The sequence below is a fragment of the Solanum dulcamara genome, chromosome 4 (assembly GCF_947179165.1).
Source record: "Solanum dulcamara chromosome 4, daSolDulc1.2, whole genome shotgun sequence".
NCBI classification, from domain to species: domain Eukaryota; kingdom Viridiplantae; phylum Streptophyta; class Magnoliopsida; order Solanales; family Solanaceae; genus Solanum; species Solanum dulcamara.
In genome coordinates, this window is record NC_077240.1 from 23,775,338 (window position 1) to 23,793,872 (window position 18,535).

General features: G+C 32.3%; 1 long non-coding RNA gene across 1 annotated transcript; it reads right to left on the reverse strand.

Annotated features, from left to right (window-relative positions):
* Window positions 1-5,515: 5,515 nt before the first annotated feature.
* Window positions 5,516-6,663, reverse strand: LOC129884870 (uncharacterized). Its single transcript, XR_008765994.1, has 3 exons — window positions 6,411-6,663; window positions 6,098-6,163; window positions 5,516-6,008 (listed from the first exon to the last, which is right to left on the reverse strand). It is a non-coding gene; the product is annotated as an uncharacterized LOC129884870 (long non-coding RNA).
* Window positions 6,664-18,535: the final 11,872 nt, after the last annotated feature.

Below are 18,535 nucleotides of genomic sequence, written 5' to 3' on the forward strand. Positions count from 1 at the left end.
TCACTCAATTCAATTCTTGCTTTCTAATTATTCAGTTGAAACAAAAAAATTAGTTTCAAATCATGAACTCTGAAATATAGAAATTAAAAATGTATATGATTATCATTAACAGATACAATCATATAAGATATACAAATAATAAATGCTAGAGAACAATTTCTATATATGTAACTGATGCATATATACAAATAAGCAATTGTATATTATTCATAAGAAAGACAAATGCATATATCATTTTGGCATACAAAATAAAATGTGTATAATTATCATTAAAATATTCAATCATTTAAGATATACTTATGATAAATGCTAGACAACTATTTGTATATATGCCATTGACAACTATTTGTATATATGCAAATGACAACTATTTGTATATGAGCAATTGTATATATGAAATTGATGCATATATACAAATAAGCAATTGTCTAATGTTTCTTAAAATATACAATAAAAATGACAAATACATATGCCATTGATATAAATACAAAAATCTATAATAACATTGATAGTTGATACAAATCCCAAAAAAATTTATACATGAATATCATGTAAAAATTATTGATACAAATACAATTCATGAAACAACACTTGAAGCACTAATTAACAATAATGGCTTTGCTCTATCTTTGATCTGTTTACATCAATGACTTTAGATGCGGCAATGGAACTTGCTGTTCTGTTGTCATCAATGGCTTTAGATTTGACAATGGAACCTGCAATTTCTCCAAAATCTTGAGTTATATCCATAAAAAAAGATGGACTTTCAAAAAAATTTGCTGTATGCAAATGAATACCTCTCGTAATTCTCTTTGATGGAGATTGTTCCTCCATAATTTGAATGTGTATGATGATTATACTAAGATATCAAGATTATGGATGGAAAAGAATGAAATAATGGGGAAAATCGAAATAAATAATATTTTCTTTTGATAAATAATATTAATTGGGTTATTTTGAATAAGAAATTTTGATTCAATGAATATATTATGAAAATATAAAAAAAATTTCATCATCATTTGACTAAAAGGCCCAAAACTATTATGTGCATGTTCACGGAAAAGAAAGTTTTCCAATTCAAAAGTTCCCATAAATATGTGTTCGACAAAGGAAAGTTTGTTGCTTTAGGGGGAAAGAAATTAAATAAATTACGGGTCTGAAAATTGATAATCCTAATGAAATATTATTATACTCTTTTGCTTTCTATTCGATTTGGATTTTGTTTCCGGTTTTTCCCATTTTGATTAGGATAAGAAGTTGTGAAATATTATAAGTACTCAACCAGTTTAGAGACATTACCATTCTACAAGCGATTCTATTATAGTAATTTTGTGTTGAGATGTATAGTTTTTGAGGCAATGGATATCGAAGCAATGTTTCACAGTTATTTCTCAATGGAGAAAAAACCTAATATTTTTGAGTTGATTCAAGCTGGCTGTAACCGTTGGTGCATGGAAGCCAAATATAATACACACATTATGCATAACTCTTAATTAATACCTGCTTTTTTGAATGTATAAACTTTATTAGTGTTAAAGAATTGTCTCCAATATACATGGAAATTCTGCTTTTAATTGTTTCTTGAAATATAACAAACTATTAAAATTGGTATCGATTTTTATGAAACCATTTCACAGGATTTGTCTCATCTTCATCTTCAACTATCCCCTCTTGTTCTTTACACAAATTATTTTGCAGGGTTGTTAAAACAAATATACTTTTTTTTCTTTACTAGCACCTGGGTGAAAATAAAAATAGTTCTTTGTGAGAAATATTACAACTCTTATAGAACAACTTAATACTATTTTGAAAAAAACACATATATAAAAGTAACATACTTAATTCCTACTATTTTTAAAGGACTAATTTTTTTCTCTTTTTTATCCATTTTTTTTAAAAAATGAAATTCTACGACAATATTTTAAATTTTTTATTAGTGTTATTTAAGATTACATGACCGTAGTTATTTTTCAATTATAAAGTCTGAAAAATTGTTATTTCTGAATTTTATCCACTACCAGATGTGCTTTTCTTTGAGAAATTACACAAGTATCCCAGTGACCTTGATTTTTTCTCTTTCATAAGAATGATTTTCCTTCCGCTTTAAGATGAGTAAAAGTACAATCTACACTTCAATTGTTTTAAAATAACTCTCCATTCTCAATTGCCTCTCAATTTTTATTTTTTTTCATTTTTTTATTTAGTATTTTTTCTTTTCTCTTCTTTTTTTTTTAAAGTTTTTTCTTTTTCTTTTTCTCAACTTCTATTTTTCCTTTTTTTTTTCTTTATTTATTTTTCTTTTCTCATTTTAAAAAAAATTATTCTCTTGTTTTCCTTTTTTTTTTGTCCATGGGGCTTAACTTGTTGTTTGAAAGTCTTTGAGCTAATAAGTTATCCCTATAAAACAATAGTTATAAAATATCTCATAAATCAAGACTCTTGTCCATGAAGCGTATCTTATTCTTTGGCTAAGTCTTGCCTATAAGACAAGAGTTATGGAGCATATGATATATTAAGACACAGGATGATAGTGTCAAGTATTTCCCATGAGGTGTGACTTATTTTTTGGAAGACCTAGGACTAAGTATTGCCTCTAAGGCAAGAGTAATAGAGCATCAGATAAATTAATTAGACACAATATGACAGTGTCAAATCTTACCCATGTAATGTAACTTATTTTGAAATTTCTGATCTAAGTCTTTTCTCTAAGATAAGAGTTATAGAGCATCTCATAAGTTAAACACAGTAATAATGTAAATTATTGCCCGTGAGGCATATATATTTTAAACCATTGAGTTACTTTTTGCTTCTAAAGAAAAAGTTATTATGTTTCCATAAGTTTGGCTTAATGTTGCTTGGACTGATTAAAGGAGCATTGGATGTATGTCAGATAAATTTATGCCTTTTTTAAGGATTCAATAATGGTGTACGGTATTTTTGCAGGGTCCGAGCAATATAATTATTTTTTGTTAAATTGATACCAGATATCTAAAGTGAAAATACACAACTAAAGAACAAGTAGTACAGGAGGGAAAAGCATTCTTGAGCTTTTGTTTTGAAGTTTCTTTTTTCTCTGAAAATGGTGTAGTATTTTTCTCGACCAGTTGTTTTGGTCATTTCTTCTCCTTTGTTTCCCTTGTTGTCATGTATTCCTCTCTCCATGATTTTATTTTTCTAACACAAAATAGTTTATCTGCATATAATTTTATGTCTACACCATTCCGAACTTTAAGTACACTGGTTATATATACTATTTTCCAGGTGAAGCTGTTTATATAGATGACATTCCTTCACCGCCACCTATTATAAAAAGAATTTCCACGTGCTTGGCTCATGAAAAAGAATCAAGCGTGTACGTGAATGAGATAGTCACATACTTCAACATCCCGAATTTTTTTATTTCTGGATGGTGATCTAGCATGTCTAACTGTAGATGTATGCTTGGTTTGAATTTAACTTCTTATTGGATTTTTTTAACAATCATTTCCAGGTAAGACGTACGATTTTTATATGGAGACACAGACTGCCCTTGCAATTCCAGACGAAGACAATGCAAGATGGATCGATCGTTGTAGGGGTTGGAGGGATTGAAATTGGCCAAGGGCTATGGACAAAGGTGAAACAGATGACTGCCTGTGCTCTTGGTTTAATTGAACGTAGTTGGGCTGAAAACCTTGTGGAGAAATTACGAGTCATACAAGCAGACACTTTAAGCGTAGTGCAAAGCGGGTTAACGGCAGGGAGCACTACATCTGAATCAAGCTGTGAAGCTGTTAGACTTTGCTTGAACAAAATGTGTCTGTTGATTGGCCAACACTGATTCACCAGGTTTGTTTTCCCACTTTATTACCACCTCCTCAATTTTTTCCTATACTTCAACTCCACAAGTCACACTGTCACAGTCAGTCACTTCCTCTTTTCTGGGATGGTTTTTGCAATCACAGTTATTTTGTATTCTTTGAGATATCATCTTTGCAGGCCATGCAGTATCATAAATGATTACCTTGTTCTTAACTTGTCGTCACATCCAAACAGAAGTCGTGATACCCAAGATGCTAAATTTAAATTAGTCACAAGATAAAATACTGGAAAGTATTAATGGTCGACTATGTTGCTCGGACTCTTCAAAAATATTGATGGGTATGTGTCGCATATGTATTTTTGGCTGATCCGACATAGATTGCGGCTGCATTATTTTGGAATGTCCGAGCAACATAGCTAGTTGAAATCTGTTCCACCAGTCACTGAATATTTTAGGGTTGAATTCAGTTTGAAGACCGTAATAAAGTGATTCACTTAAAGGGAATTAATTGCACATATGTTGCTTTGGAACCATATTGAACTAAATCCATTAGCCACTCTTGCTTGTGTTTTAAATATGTTGTTTTTTCAATAAAAACCTTAAGAAAATAACAGAAAAAGACTTTGACAGAAAAATACTATAATGAGGTCAAAGAAAATTATTTTATTTTTCTTTCTTGGACTCTATATTTATAAAAACAAAAAACAGTAAAAAGATAATGGTAAACTAGCCTAGAATATCTATGCAAAATATCTTAATAAACTAATTACTAATAAATAGGAAAAACTAGCAAACCAACTATTAACTTGGATTTATTCAAAAAACTAAGCAGTAAAATAAAGTTACTACAGTTCAAAAACATAATTTTAACAGTCGCTTGAGGAATTGCAGATTCTAGACTTGGCTGGAATTGACCTCATGAACAAAACTGCCAATTCATCTTTTGTCTTGCAAGGCTTGTGTGCATTTTCTGTTGGATTAAATGAGAAGCTTTTATCTCTCATTTCAACTTATAAAATCTCTTGCTTAGTGGAACCAAAGATTCGACAATATTTGTCCCCAAATAATAATTCAAATCCTTTTTTCATTAACTGACCAACACTCAACAAACTTTTATCAATATCAGGCACAAAAAGAATATCTTCAATTATTTTTGTGCCTGAACTTGAATTGATTGCAACACACCCTTTTCCTTTGCGGGTATATAGTCTATTTCCAATTCTGACTTTCTTATTTTCCATAGATACAAACTCTTTAAAAAAATTTCTATCATATGTCATATGGTTTGTACAACCACTATCAATCATCCAAAAATCAAATTTTTTGGTTGAAAAGTGGATTGCCACAAATAAGTGGTCTTCTTCTTCTTTTTCAGTGGTGACTTGGGCAACTGCTTCATCTTTTTAAAATTTGCTTTTACAAATTACAGCTTCATGACCAAGTTGTTTGCAGATCTTGCACTGTGCATCTAGTCTCTTCCAACACTTATATGGAGGATGTCTATTTTTGCTAGGGCTGGGCGTTCGATTTTCAGTTCTGTATTTTCAAAGTTCGAGTTCGGTAATTCGGTAATCGGTATTTCAAAGTATATACCAAATACCAAACTTTCAAACTTCGATTCGGTAATTCGATAATCGATAAATCAAACTTCGATTTGGTACGGTATTCGATAATACCATATTAAAGTCGAAGTCCACTATATTAGAATGCAAGTATACTATACAAGGGGTCAATGTAATAACAAGTTAACAACACAACATTTCCAATTTGCAGGCTGCCTGGGGACTTCAAATATTGGAGATGCTTTATCATTTTGGTAATGACACTAGAAGAGAATAAGTTCGAAACTTAACAGAGAGACACAGAACCTTGAATTTTGTGATATGAATCAAATGATAAATTCATATCCAACAGTACAATAGTAAAAAGACTGCTTTTTGGAAAAAATTTAAAAGAGACCCTCATTACCCACAGTAGGTTATAGCAGTCAAACAAATTATTGTCCCATTCAACTTAACCATCAAATTGTTTTGAAGATTGAAAAAGAATAACAACAGATATATGCTTGATTTCTTGAACTCTCAGGATCATTTACAGATTGCTGCATCAACCGCTTCAATGTACTGCTGCTGAATGCAATCTCTCCGCTAAGCCTCTTAACTTGCTCAGCCAGGAGGTACATTTCATCTGACATGGATATACCTTTCTGTATTCAAACAGAACAGGCAAAGTTATACTATGTTGCCCCACATACAATTTGTTCATAGAATGCAAGTGAAAATTCAGAGCCTTAACCTGAGGCATCTTGCGAGTACAAATCAAGAACGAGGAAATCTTTTGAGCTATCATTCCAGACCATATCTAAAAAGAATTTAAAACGTGTTACCAATGCCATACTTGTGATGATAACTTCCAGGCAGATAAAACCCATGACCCAATTTGAAACCAAACAGATAAACAAAACCCAAATCTTGAATTTATCAAAAGACACCAGTTTTACCCCTTTTTTTCTCAGATCTAAATGAAAGATCAATATTGAAACAAGAACAATGAAACAGGAAAAATTGAAGAATTCTGTTTTTTGTTAAAAAGAACAGATCTTGCTCACCTCTGATAGAAGAATTTGCGCTAAAATAGAGAGGAGAGGAGAGGAGTCGTGAGAGTAACTGAGTAAGTGGTGACTGGTGAAGTACTGAAGGTGAAGGAGTGAAGGTCTTAAGACTTAGGGTTAGGAATTTGGGCTGGACATTTTACTAATATTTTTACAATGGGCCTTTCCTTTTCTCCTTTAGGCCCTACAGAATACATTGGGCTGCAGTATTGGTCATTTACTCATTTAATTTCGGTATTCGGTATTCATCGAATACCGAGCGGTATAATTATAAATACCAAATTTTATATTTTGGTACTGAATACCGAACTGAATTACCGAATATTGAAATACCAAAATACTGAAATAGCCGGTTATATTCGGTAATTCAGTTTTTGGTATTTTATGCCCAATCCTAATTTTTGCCACAGTGCCGACAAGGTGTGTAATTTTTCAAGAATTTACCCTTGCTTTGAGTTTTGTAGCTGGCTGCTAATGCTTCTTCAACCATGCCATCTTACCTCATAAGCCTCCTTTGTTCATATGCCTGCAAAGAATTTAAAAATTCTGCCAAAGTAATTTTGGACAGATTTTGTATGTTTTCTAAGGTAGTTATACATGCTTCATATCTTTCGGATATTGTTACAATAATTTTTTAACAATTCTTGAATCTTTAAATTTAGTGCTTAGCAGTCTTACCTTGTTAACAATACTAAGCAATCTGTCAAAGTATTCCTTGGCTGTTTCTGACTCTTTCATTCTCTGAAATTCGAATTCCTTCATTAATTTAATACCTTCATTCCTTGTATTCTTTCATCTCCAGCATATTCTTTCTTCAGATAATCCCAAATTTCATTTGATGATGTGAGAGTCATGATTCTCGTGAAAATAGTTGTTGAAACAACAACAAACAAAGATATTTTTGCTTTGGACTTAATGATTTTCTTTTCCTTGTGACTCTTGATTTGGGCCACGGTGAAATTAGTAGGTAGCGGATTAACTTCATAATCCTCTTCCACGACTTTCCAAAAATCAAGAGCCTCTAAGTAGGCTTCCATTCTCACATCCCATAGTTGATAGTTCTCACCATCAAAAATAGGAGGAGCCATTCGTGAAAAACTATTTTCCGAATCTATCTTTTCACTTACAGGTTCCTTAAGAAAAAAGCTCTAGATACCAATTGTTGGTTTTTCAATAAACAACTTAAGAAAATAACAGAGAAAGACTTTGAGAGAAAAATACTACAATGAGCCAAAGAGAATTGTTTTATTTTTCTTTCTTCGACTTTAAAGAACAAAAAGCAGTAAAAAAAATAATGATAAACTAGCCTAGAATATCTCTGCAAAATATCTTATTAAACTAATTACGAATAAATAGGAAAAACTAGCTAACCAACTATTAACTTGGATTTATCCAAAAATTAAGCAGTAAAATAATGTTACTACAGTTCAAAAAGCATAATTCTAACAAAATATCTGAGTTTGCAGTTCTCTCCCACTCACCCTCTTCTTTTTGTAGGTACAAATGCAATCAATAAACTTAGCGGCAAATTATTATTATGTACCAGAATCTAGTTTCATGAGTTATTTGAACTTTGGCGCTGCTGTCATTGAGGTAAGCTTAGTTTCTGGAGAATAATTGGATTGGGGGACACCTTTAAAACTTAATTTAGGAAATAGCCACTAATTTTTTTTGATTTATTTTTTAGAGTTAGGGTTAGAAAAGGTAAAAAAAATGGAGTTGGCTTGTGGGGTCATGGACCTATTTAATATTTTACAAACTTAGGTTGTGGGGTCATGGGCTCTTTAATATTTTAAAAACTTTGGTTGTGGGGTCATGAACTTCTTTAACATTACAAAAAATTAGGGAGAAAATACAAGTTTATAAAAATACAACAAAATCCTTTTTTATATTTATTAAATATTCCACCCTATTTTAAAATTCATTTAATAATTCAACAACTTTCCCTTCTCTCCTCAACCTCCCTTCTTCCCCATTTTCTTGAGTGTCTCAAGAAGTTGAAACGTACCTTTTTTCTCCAATCTTCTTCCCCAAGTTGAAACTTCATCTTCTTGTGCTCAGGTACGTTTATTCTTCTTCCTCGAACAGTTTTAGCTCCATTTTATTATTTTTTTTGTTGCGTAATAGCATTGTGAATTTTGGGTTTTTGTGAAAAATTTGATTGATCTTGATTAAATTCTTCAAAACCTGATATATTTTTAGTTTATGTTTTTTATTCCGCATCTTTAATTGCGTTTTGCTTTGGATAATGGCTAGAATTTTTTTAATTTTTATAATTATATTGCCTATTGATTTTGATTTTTTTTCTACATTGTGGTAGACTTTAATGGTGTTCTTGTTGTTGTCTTTTGCATTCTCCACTTTGTAGAATCACTGCTATTTGTTTTGCATATTTGTTTAGAGTACTTCTCTATTTCTGTTAATAGACTAGTGATCGATAGAATAATAACAAATTTATTTTTGCTAGTGGATTGTAAAGTATGGCTAAAGATAGAAAAATCATTAAAGGATCTGCTTCTATTGCTTGTAGCAGTAAGAAATGTAAAAAGCTGTCAAGAATAATAAAAAGTTGCATGAGATTTCATTCTGTGTGAACGATAAGCCATCTTGTTTTGACTTAAACAAATTTACTTTGATTATGCGGCTGAATTGTTCAGCATACCCCAATGAATAAAAAATGAGCAAAGTACTTCAAAATGGTGAAAGTTTTTATTTCAACGTGATCAAGAACAAGAACATCACTATTGAAAGGTTGATAAGCTTGATCAATGTAATCGATTGAGAAAGGAGCAAAAGTTGAAATGTCCTTTAGTTTGGTTCCTGCGCTTGATGTTGTTGGCAAATGAATCATAGAAAAAGGTGGATTCAAACCACATCAAGATGGCGGATGATTTAGATTTAAGCTATTTGAAAAAGAAGATTGATTTGAGCAAGAAGAAAAAACTTTTAATAATAAAAATAATGCATCGTACAACTTTTCCTGAAAATTTCCGGTACTTATTATCTACCATCTTATCGATTTATTATAGATTCTTATCTATTTTTGCAGTAATACATAAACTCTATAAATTTATTTATTCTTCTATTGATTGCAGATTTGGATATATGAGGTTTTTCCTCATCATGGAAAGTACACCGAAAAGTCACTGAATTTTACTTTGCGCTTTCCTCATTTACTTAGATGGCACACATTGAAGAGTGACAACATAACGAAAAGCGTCTTATTTAAGTATAGAGGGAACAATACAATGGTAAAAACTGTTTATTATTATATAATAATATTTTATAACTAGATTGTGTACCCATACCTTACCCCTACTGTTCGTGAGATAAAACAGTCCTACATGAAAACATTTAAGTCATACACAAACGAAGTTAAGAACACGTTCAGTGATGCATTGAAGGTGGAGTTCAAAGGCGTGGACATCCTCTTCATCAGTAGAGATCATTGATGACAATGAAGATTTGGATGGTCACAATCATGTGTAAAGTCCAGCACATGCTTGTGCATGCTGATTTTAGTGGATAGATGGAATTGTGTTGTGTTACTGCATTTTCTTATTGTTTATGACTTGTATTAGAGAAGGCCTTCTTAATTATTTATAGACTGCTATCATTGAGAACTATCAATTGAAGTTGATGTTTACTATTATAGGTTGCATTGTGTTCTAATTTATTTATTGTCGTAGTTTATACAGATCGATGGTAAATATTATAGAAGTAATTCTCTATTATTCATGGACTGCACCCATGACTGATTTAAGAAATCATACATCTATTTATTCAGTCCTACTATCTTTCTGTTACACCTTTTCAAAATCAACCTTTGTTTTAGTTGATCCTTCTTGATTTCGATTTTTTTAATCAATTTTTTCAAGTGATTTCTTAGCTCTTCGGCTTCTTTGAACAATGTCATGAGCAAATTTCTATTTTTTTTATAAAAATGTTTTTTGAAACCTTTGTAGTATTTAAAATTTGGCAATGATTTAAAAATTTGATGTCGATGGACTGCTTGTCGGTGATTCATCATCTACAAGCCACTTAAAAAAAGAGCATCCGTCATTATTCTAGACCAAAATAAAATAAAATAATTAGATAAATTTGCTTAGATAAATATTATATTGAGGATCAATGATTGAATCTACTGTAAATCTTAGACTACACGCTTTGTCAATAATATATTGTATGAGTTTATAGCCCTTACTAGCATATTGTCAGAAAAGAAAATAATTAATTAATAAAAAATAAATTAATGAAATTACACAACTAAATGAGCTTAAACAAGTCATATGATCAAATAAAAGTACACATAAATTGAAGACAACGATCAGAGATGTGTGACGATGAGTAGTAGTTGTATAATCAACATTCTCAGAGTAATGTTTATCGAAGTACAAGTATGTTTTGTGAGGATTTCATTTGTTCAACCACAACTTATCCTCATACATTTTTGATCACTTTTTTCAATTTACATGCACTCTTATATGATCATATGACTTGTTTAAACTCATTTAATTGTGTAATTTTTAATAATTTTTTTTATTAATTAATTATTCTCTTTTTAAATTTTACTAGTTATGGTCTATGCATATGTATCTTAATCTAGTAAGTTTATTATGAATGAAGGTCCTAGTATAGGCTAGACTATAACAAGTCGAGGACCAAACTAAGCATAGTCTAAGACCTTCATCCATAATTATTAAAATTTACACAACTAAATGAGGTTAAATAAGTCATACGATCATATAAGAGTCCATGTAAATTGAGATAGTGGTAAACGATGTATGAGGATGAATTGTGGTTGAATAAATGAAATTCTCACAAAATATATTTGTGTTTTGGTAAAAATTACTCTAAAGATGTTGATTGGTTAACCACTACTCATCCTCACACATCTCTGATCACCGTCCTTAATTTACGTGGACTCTTATATAATCATATGACTTGTTTAAGATCATTTACTTTTTTAAATTTCAATAATTTATTTATTTATCAATTAATTGTTATTATTATTGATAATATGCTAGTAAGGGATATAAACTCATACCGTAGATTATTGATAAAGCATGTAGTCTAGAATTTATCGTGAATTTAATCGATGGTCCTCAATATAATATAATTTATTTAAATTTTTTTTGTTATTGAAATTGACACAACTAAATGAGCTTAAACAAGTCATATGATAATCTACGTAAATTGGAGACAACGATCAAAGAGGTGTCAGGATGAGTAGTAGTTATACAATCTATATCCTCAGAGTAATGTCTACCAAAACACAAGTATGTTTTGTGAGGATTTCATTTGTTCAACCACAACTCATTCTCATACATCATTGATTACTATCCCAATTTACGTGGACTCTTATATGATCATATGACTTGTTTACCTCATTTAGTTGTGTAAATTTTAATAATTTATTTTTTAAAATTCTACTAATTATGGTTCATACATATGTATCCTAATCTAGTAAGTTTATTATGGATGAAGGTCTTACCATAGGCTAGACTATAGCAAGTCGAAGACCAAACTAAGCATAGTCTAGCCTAGGCTAAGATCTTCATCCATAATAAACTTACTAGATTAGAATACATATGTATAGACCATAACTATTAGAGTTTGAAAAAAAGAACAGTTAATTAATAAGAAAATAAATTATTGAAATTTACCCAATTAAATGAGCTTTAAAAAGTCATATAATTATATAGGAGTCCACGTAAATTGAAAACAGTGATTAAAAAATGTATGAGGAGGAATTGTGGTTGAACAAAGGAAATCAAAGATGTATGAGGATGAATTGTGGTTGAACAAGTGAAATCCTCAAAGTATATTTGTGTTTTGGTCAACATACTTTGAGGATGTTGATTGTATAACCATTGCACCAATCCGTACAATGAAATCCATAGATTATATAGACTATCTAGCATGGATAATGGGCTCACTCAAGCGTATACCCTATAAATCATTTGATTTGTTTAGTATAAATTCATCTAATCGATGTTAGACCAGATTCATTAGCTATGACAATATATGAATTGCCAACAAAACTGCAAAATTCAAAAACAATAAAATGACAACAATACGTAGGAAACTGAAATGGATTCTATTCATTTGTTCATTACTATATATTTAACATAATATCGACATCGGAGAAGGTGGGGTTGGGTAGTTGTAACACCCCTCAAAATTTTTCGCTAAGATTTGAACATTTCTTCACGTGTGGGTAGACTCGAACTGGAGGACTTGTAATTCTACACATGAGTTAGGATTAATTCCTAAGTATTTGAAGTGTGTTAGATGTGTTTAGGGGTCATAAGGGATCTCTAACACCAAGTCGAGTCCAAAGAACTCCAATTGATTAAGTTTTCGGACGAGTTAGTTTAAGGGTCAACTTCAAACGACCATATCTCCTATTATATAAAGAACTGGGTGGACCACAACCTACCAAATTAAAGGTCTTTGAGTCTTCTTTCCAACGCCACCAATATTTCAATTTTTGGAGTTCGGAGTCAAAAGTTATGGCCATTTTACTACGAACTAGCAGTGCAGGAATATTCAGGCCTGGGCGAAATATAGGCTTGGCGCCCCAGTGGCGCGACGCGCCACTATAGCGCCAGAAAACAGCCTCAGTAGTTTGATCCTTGGCGCGACGCGCCACTATTAGATGTGCAGGGTTTTAGGCCTATTTTGGCTTGGCGCTGCAGTGGCGCGACGCGCCACTATAGCGCCAGCAAGACTTTTGCCCAATTTTTTCAGATTTTTGAAGAGGGGCAACTTGGACTTTTTCCCTAATTATATATACCTATCCTTGGATGTTTTGGGACCATATTTTCAGCCCCACTCTCTCTCTAAAAGCCCTAGGAGCTTCTCTCTCTCTCTTCTTCTTCTTCCCCAAATCCATCTCCAACAAAGGGTGCCTTCAAGAGTTTCAAGGATTCAAGTCTTCCATTGAAGACCTAACATCAAGTTCATTCGAAGTCTTCAAACAAGGTATGTAAGGCTAACCTAAAATATGGATTGAGTTCTTCCATATGCCCATAGATGTGTTGGTTAGGAGTTGTGGAAAAATTGCACCTTCTAGAAAGGTTTTCTTGAAAGTTTTCCCTAAACTATGGAGTGTTTTTAGATACAAATGGTTGATTGATGATTTTAATGACTTGAGTTACTAAATAGTATTTTCCATATTATTAACTACAAATGTATCTTTGTAAATAGATTTATAGATATTGACGATATTCTTGAGTTGAAGTTTTGTTGAGAGTATGAGTTCATGTTTCATTCACATGTACCCAAGATGAGATTTCTTTGGTCATAATTTGTCTTGAGTTAAGGTGGATAGTTGTGTGTATATATATGTGTTGATTGGAATGAAAAGAATGAATTGATTAGTTAAGAATGTCCCTTTGCTTCTATAAAATGAACATAGGACAAAAATAAGGATTTTTGGGAGTAGATGTTTGATGATTGATGTGATGATGATACTTGACAATGATGTGATGATAATGTTTGATGATGATGTAAATGATAATATATGATGATGATGTTTTGGTGACGATGTGAGTGATGATGTGAATGGTGCTTATTTAATATATGTAGAATGGTTGACGAAGAGGTATATTGATGAGGATGTTATTTGATGAAGTGGATTAGAGTCTAATGTGATTTTGTGGTATGTGATGTGCATAATTTGAGTTGATTGGAGTCTTAGGAATATTTTGAAAATAAATGATCTTTTGAGGAGGAGCCTTAAATAAATTATTTATGAACCTTTTTGCATAAGCTATTTATACACTACTTTGAGTCTAAAGAACTATTAGTTTCATCTTTGATTTAGAAAGGAGTTTAAGTATGAGTTGAGTATGAAGAGCCTTTGAATGAGTTGAGTATCTTTACATTAAAGTATTTATTTTGAGTTTGAGTTGAGGAGTTGAAATTATATTTTGATGTACATAACATTTTCTACATTCATTGAGTCGAGATTGTATAAATTTTTAAAGGGAAGAGTTTGATGATTTGAAATGAGTCGATTTGAAAGAAGGTCCAATGAGACTTGTCATTATGAGTTAATTGAGTTGAAATGAGAACAGAGTTGATGAGGTGGCAATGTTCCACATGAAACTAGCCGTGAGGGCTTGTTTGAGATGATTGAAGGAGTTTTATGAGCATGGAGTCATGGGAGGAGTATCGAGCACCGAATTGAGCAAGAGTACAGTCCATACTCGAACCCAATACCTGTGTTGCCAAACATAGGGGGGATTGAACCGTTAAGTCGGATGCTTCCCCGAGAGATATGTCCTAACATTATAGGACTTGGTTGGATTGGATCCATGAGGTTCGTCGTTCATGCCCTGGCAAGGTATGAACGGGCGTGGCAACGACGTCGTTTCGTTGTACCTTCACTGGCTCATAAGTGTTGGTTGTCGGTTAAGAGAAACTCCCATTTAGGTCTTGATAGTACTCTGAGTCAGTTGAGTTGAGTGAGTCGCTATATGCTTATGAGTTAGTCCGGTCTACACTATTTCTTGTTAGACTTAGGACACTTGAGTGAGTTGTTGCATATTTACCGAGTTGAGTCCTTTGAGCTGCTTGTATTAGTTGAATGTTGAGTAGATTGTATACGGTTGGATTGGAGTAGATGAATATGTGATTGGAATGAATGGAATGGTATGTGACTAGATTGGATTTGATTATTGAGTTAATTGTTGAGTTGAGTGTATATAATCGGATTGTACATGATTGAAAGGGATCGAATTGTAAATGAGTTGATTGAACGGTATTGTGTATGATTGGATTGGACTATATGGTATATGATTGATCTTTGTCTAAAAATGTATTATTACTTTAGACTTATGACGCCTTGTTGAGTCTCTCTTATCTTTTCAATTTGAGATATTTGGACCGCTGCTATTCTTCCTTGAGGTATGTTCCATTCTGCCATTTTACATACCAGTACATTCCATGTACTGACGTCATTTGGCCTGCATCGTTTCATGATGCAGAGACAGGTTTAAGAGACCGTCAATAGGAGCATCATTGGGGATCTATTCGCACTCAGCGTAGTGGTGAGTCCTCCCCTACATTCGGAGGACACCGTCTGTGTATTCTTGCATTGAGTTAGCCCTTTTCATTTTGATTTGAGGTAGCCATGAACATGTCATTGGCACCAATTAGATAGTAGTGATAGAGGCTTCATAGACTAGATAGTGATGAGTCGACTGAGTTATTCTTGTCAAACTATTTTTAAATGACAAATATTTTAGTTGATCTGTCGGCCCATGGCCTTTATTCTTTGAATTGAATGGATGATTTGAGTTGCCCGCTAAATTATTCTTTACTTTTAAACTTTCCGCTGAATGAATGAATGAACGGATGTGTGATTAGGCTATGTGGTTCGCTTGGGAGCCAGAAATGGTTTCTGAGTGCCGGTTACGTCTAGGGTACCCTCCCGGGGCGTGACAGTAGTGATTCCGATCCACACACCTGTTGCTCTTCTTGAAACAATTCAGGATCTTCCACTTCCATTGGATGATCTTTCATATCCATTGGATGATCATTCAAATTCATGGAATGATCACTCAAACTATCATCCTCAACTGAATCATTGTTATTGATTATCGGGTGTGGTGATTGGGGTATCAGAGGCCCTACGACGATATTTATCCTCAATATAGGCCTAGAGCTATCGGCAACGGCATTCAATATGTACAGAGACATTTGTCTGTCATTCTTTATGAATGTGGGATATATTTTTTCCCTCATTCATTAGATAGCTAATTACAACGTTGCTTGACAAGCTAATTCTCCGCTCTCAATTACACTTCAAACCATGTCGTCGTATGAAACATTGCGATGCAACGGAAGGAGCGTTGTCACCTTACTAGATGATTTCCAATTCCAACATTTGGGAGTCTCCTCCCACACACTCATATAATCACCACCAACAATAATTACTTCAGCTACTGCAATTATAGACCATAATGATCGATCCTAAATTACAGTGTTAGTCTATAATAGATCGATGACTGGTAAACTCCGTACAAAAATATTAATAAATAAAATTTGGTGTAATCGATGCTCTGCTAGTTCTAGAATGAAGACATTTATTTGTAGGGATTTTAAACTACGAAAATCTATCCATTAATGAGGTATTGAGTTGATTTTTCAAGCTATTCAAGCTAGTAAAAATAGTGGAAATATTTTTTGTAAAATTTTTATAAAATGAAATAAAAATGGAGGCAATGAGCAAGAATGGAGATTTTCAATTGTGAGGAGGGAGATTTCGTCGGAAAAGTCGTCGGAATCGAGAAAAATAGGTAAAAAATGACTGAAAACGGGAGCTTTTTTGGGTGGGTTCTTGGACAATTTTTTTTTTGGTTATTTCATAAATCTGAAAATAAATGAGGGAAAAAATTAAAAATTTGTTGGATGAGAAGGAAGGGACCAAAAGTGTACTATTAAAGACTTGAGAGTTGATCTTGTATATTTTGAAAATTAAATGGCTGATGTCATAATTCGTGTCTATAGAGCAAATTTTTTAAGACTTATGTCTAAATGTCCAATTAAGTTTTGAGAGTGACTATTCCTAGTTTCTGTCGCTTTTTCTGGTTTTCTCATCTATGTTAACGTTCCCTGCTTCAGTCTGCTATTTCAAAGTGGACTCCCCATTTAGTAGATAGAGAAGATCATCAAAATTTCGCGAGCCGCTGGCAAATGTATTCCAATTTCAAAAGCTCAGATCTTATTGAGAATGCTCAGCCTTGATGAGGACTTCAACCTCCATTCTCTTTAGCAAAATATTTTGGTTCTCATATATTTCACCATGAAGACACATTGAAAGTGAATCGTATTGAATGATTATCAATTTTCAAGATATACGAGTGCACAGCACTTGGTCAGGAACTCTGATTATGGACAATTTTGCAGTCAATATCTTCATATGGCTTAGTAACCAATAAAGCTCTTTTTGCAGGATTGCAGGTGGAGATTGATATGGGACAGGTTTATTCCCTTCATCATGGATTTTAGATTTCGTAATTAGAATTCGTTATATGATTGAGAGGTGCATCATGCGTTCGAGCTGTTATTCGAACTTCACAACTATTTAATTCTTGATCACAAGATTGTTCTAAATAGTGGGAATCATTTTTTTCAATTCGTTGCAGATTGAAAGGGCTTTCGTTCAAGGAATCCGATTTTTCATGAACGAAGAACATCTTACAAAGGAAGACGGGTTACAAGATTTACAAATCTCTTTTATTTTTCAAAAAATTGTCCTGTTAATTCCCCCCTCTCCCCCCATATTTTGAACAATAGGTATTATTCTCTTTTATCATAAATAACTTTTTTAGATACTTATTTTATCTTTGCATTATCAACTGTTTTTTTGAACTTCTTCAAAATCATGATATATATATATTTTTAAATCGATGTTACAAATTTTCTATAGAAAAAGATAAGGAAAATGGTTAAAAATATCTCTCTACTTTCATTTATTAGCTACTTTGTCCCTAGTTATACTATATATAAGATCAAATATGCCCCTGTCATGACCGAAGTATGCAATAATGCCCCTATTTTGGATGAAATCCCCCAAATTAAATGCATTTCACCTCTTTAAAATTTGATATGAATTATATAATTCAGTGAATCAGATCGAATCGGGTTAAAAGATGAGATTGGATTATTTAGAAAAAATCAAGTTAAAATATGGGATTGGGTTATCATCCCAAAATCTAAAATGATAAGTCTTTACCAAATATAAATTTATTGGTCACATTTTACATTAAAAACAAATGAAATCATGATTTGGGATCCCAAAATCATATTTTTTTTTGGAGAATTTGAGATATGAGATTATGATCTTAAATCGCATGTTCAAACATTAGTAATTTGAAATTTCGATTATGATATGAAATTGCATGTCAATGCATGCTTAGAATTAAAGAGTTGCCAAGAAGAGAGACATTTGTTTTGAAATATACTAAAAAGAAAATTATAATTGGACAAACAAATTGAACCATATGAAGTATTTACTTAGAGTTCGTATTTACTTAGAGTTGTGGACCCTTTTGGTGTTTGGATTTAATCAGAAGGTTATTTTGCCATTATTTTATGTGATGGTGTTT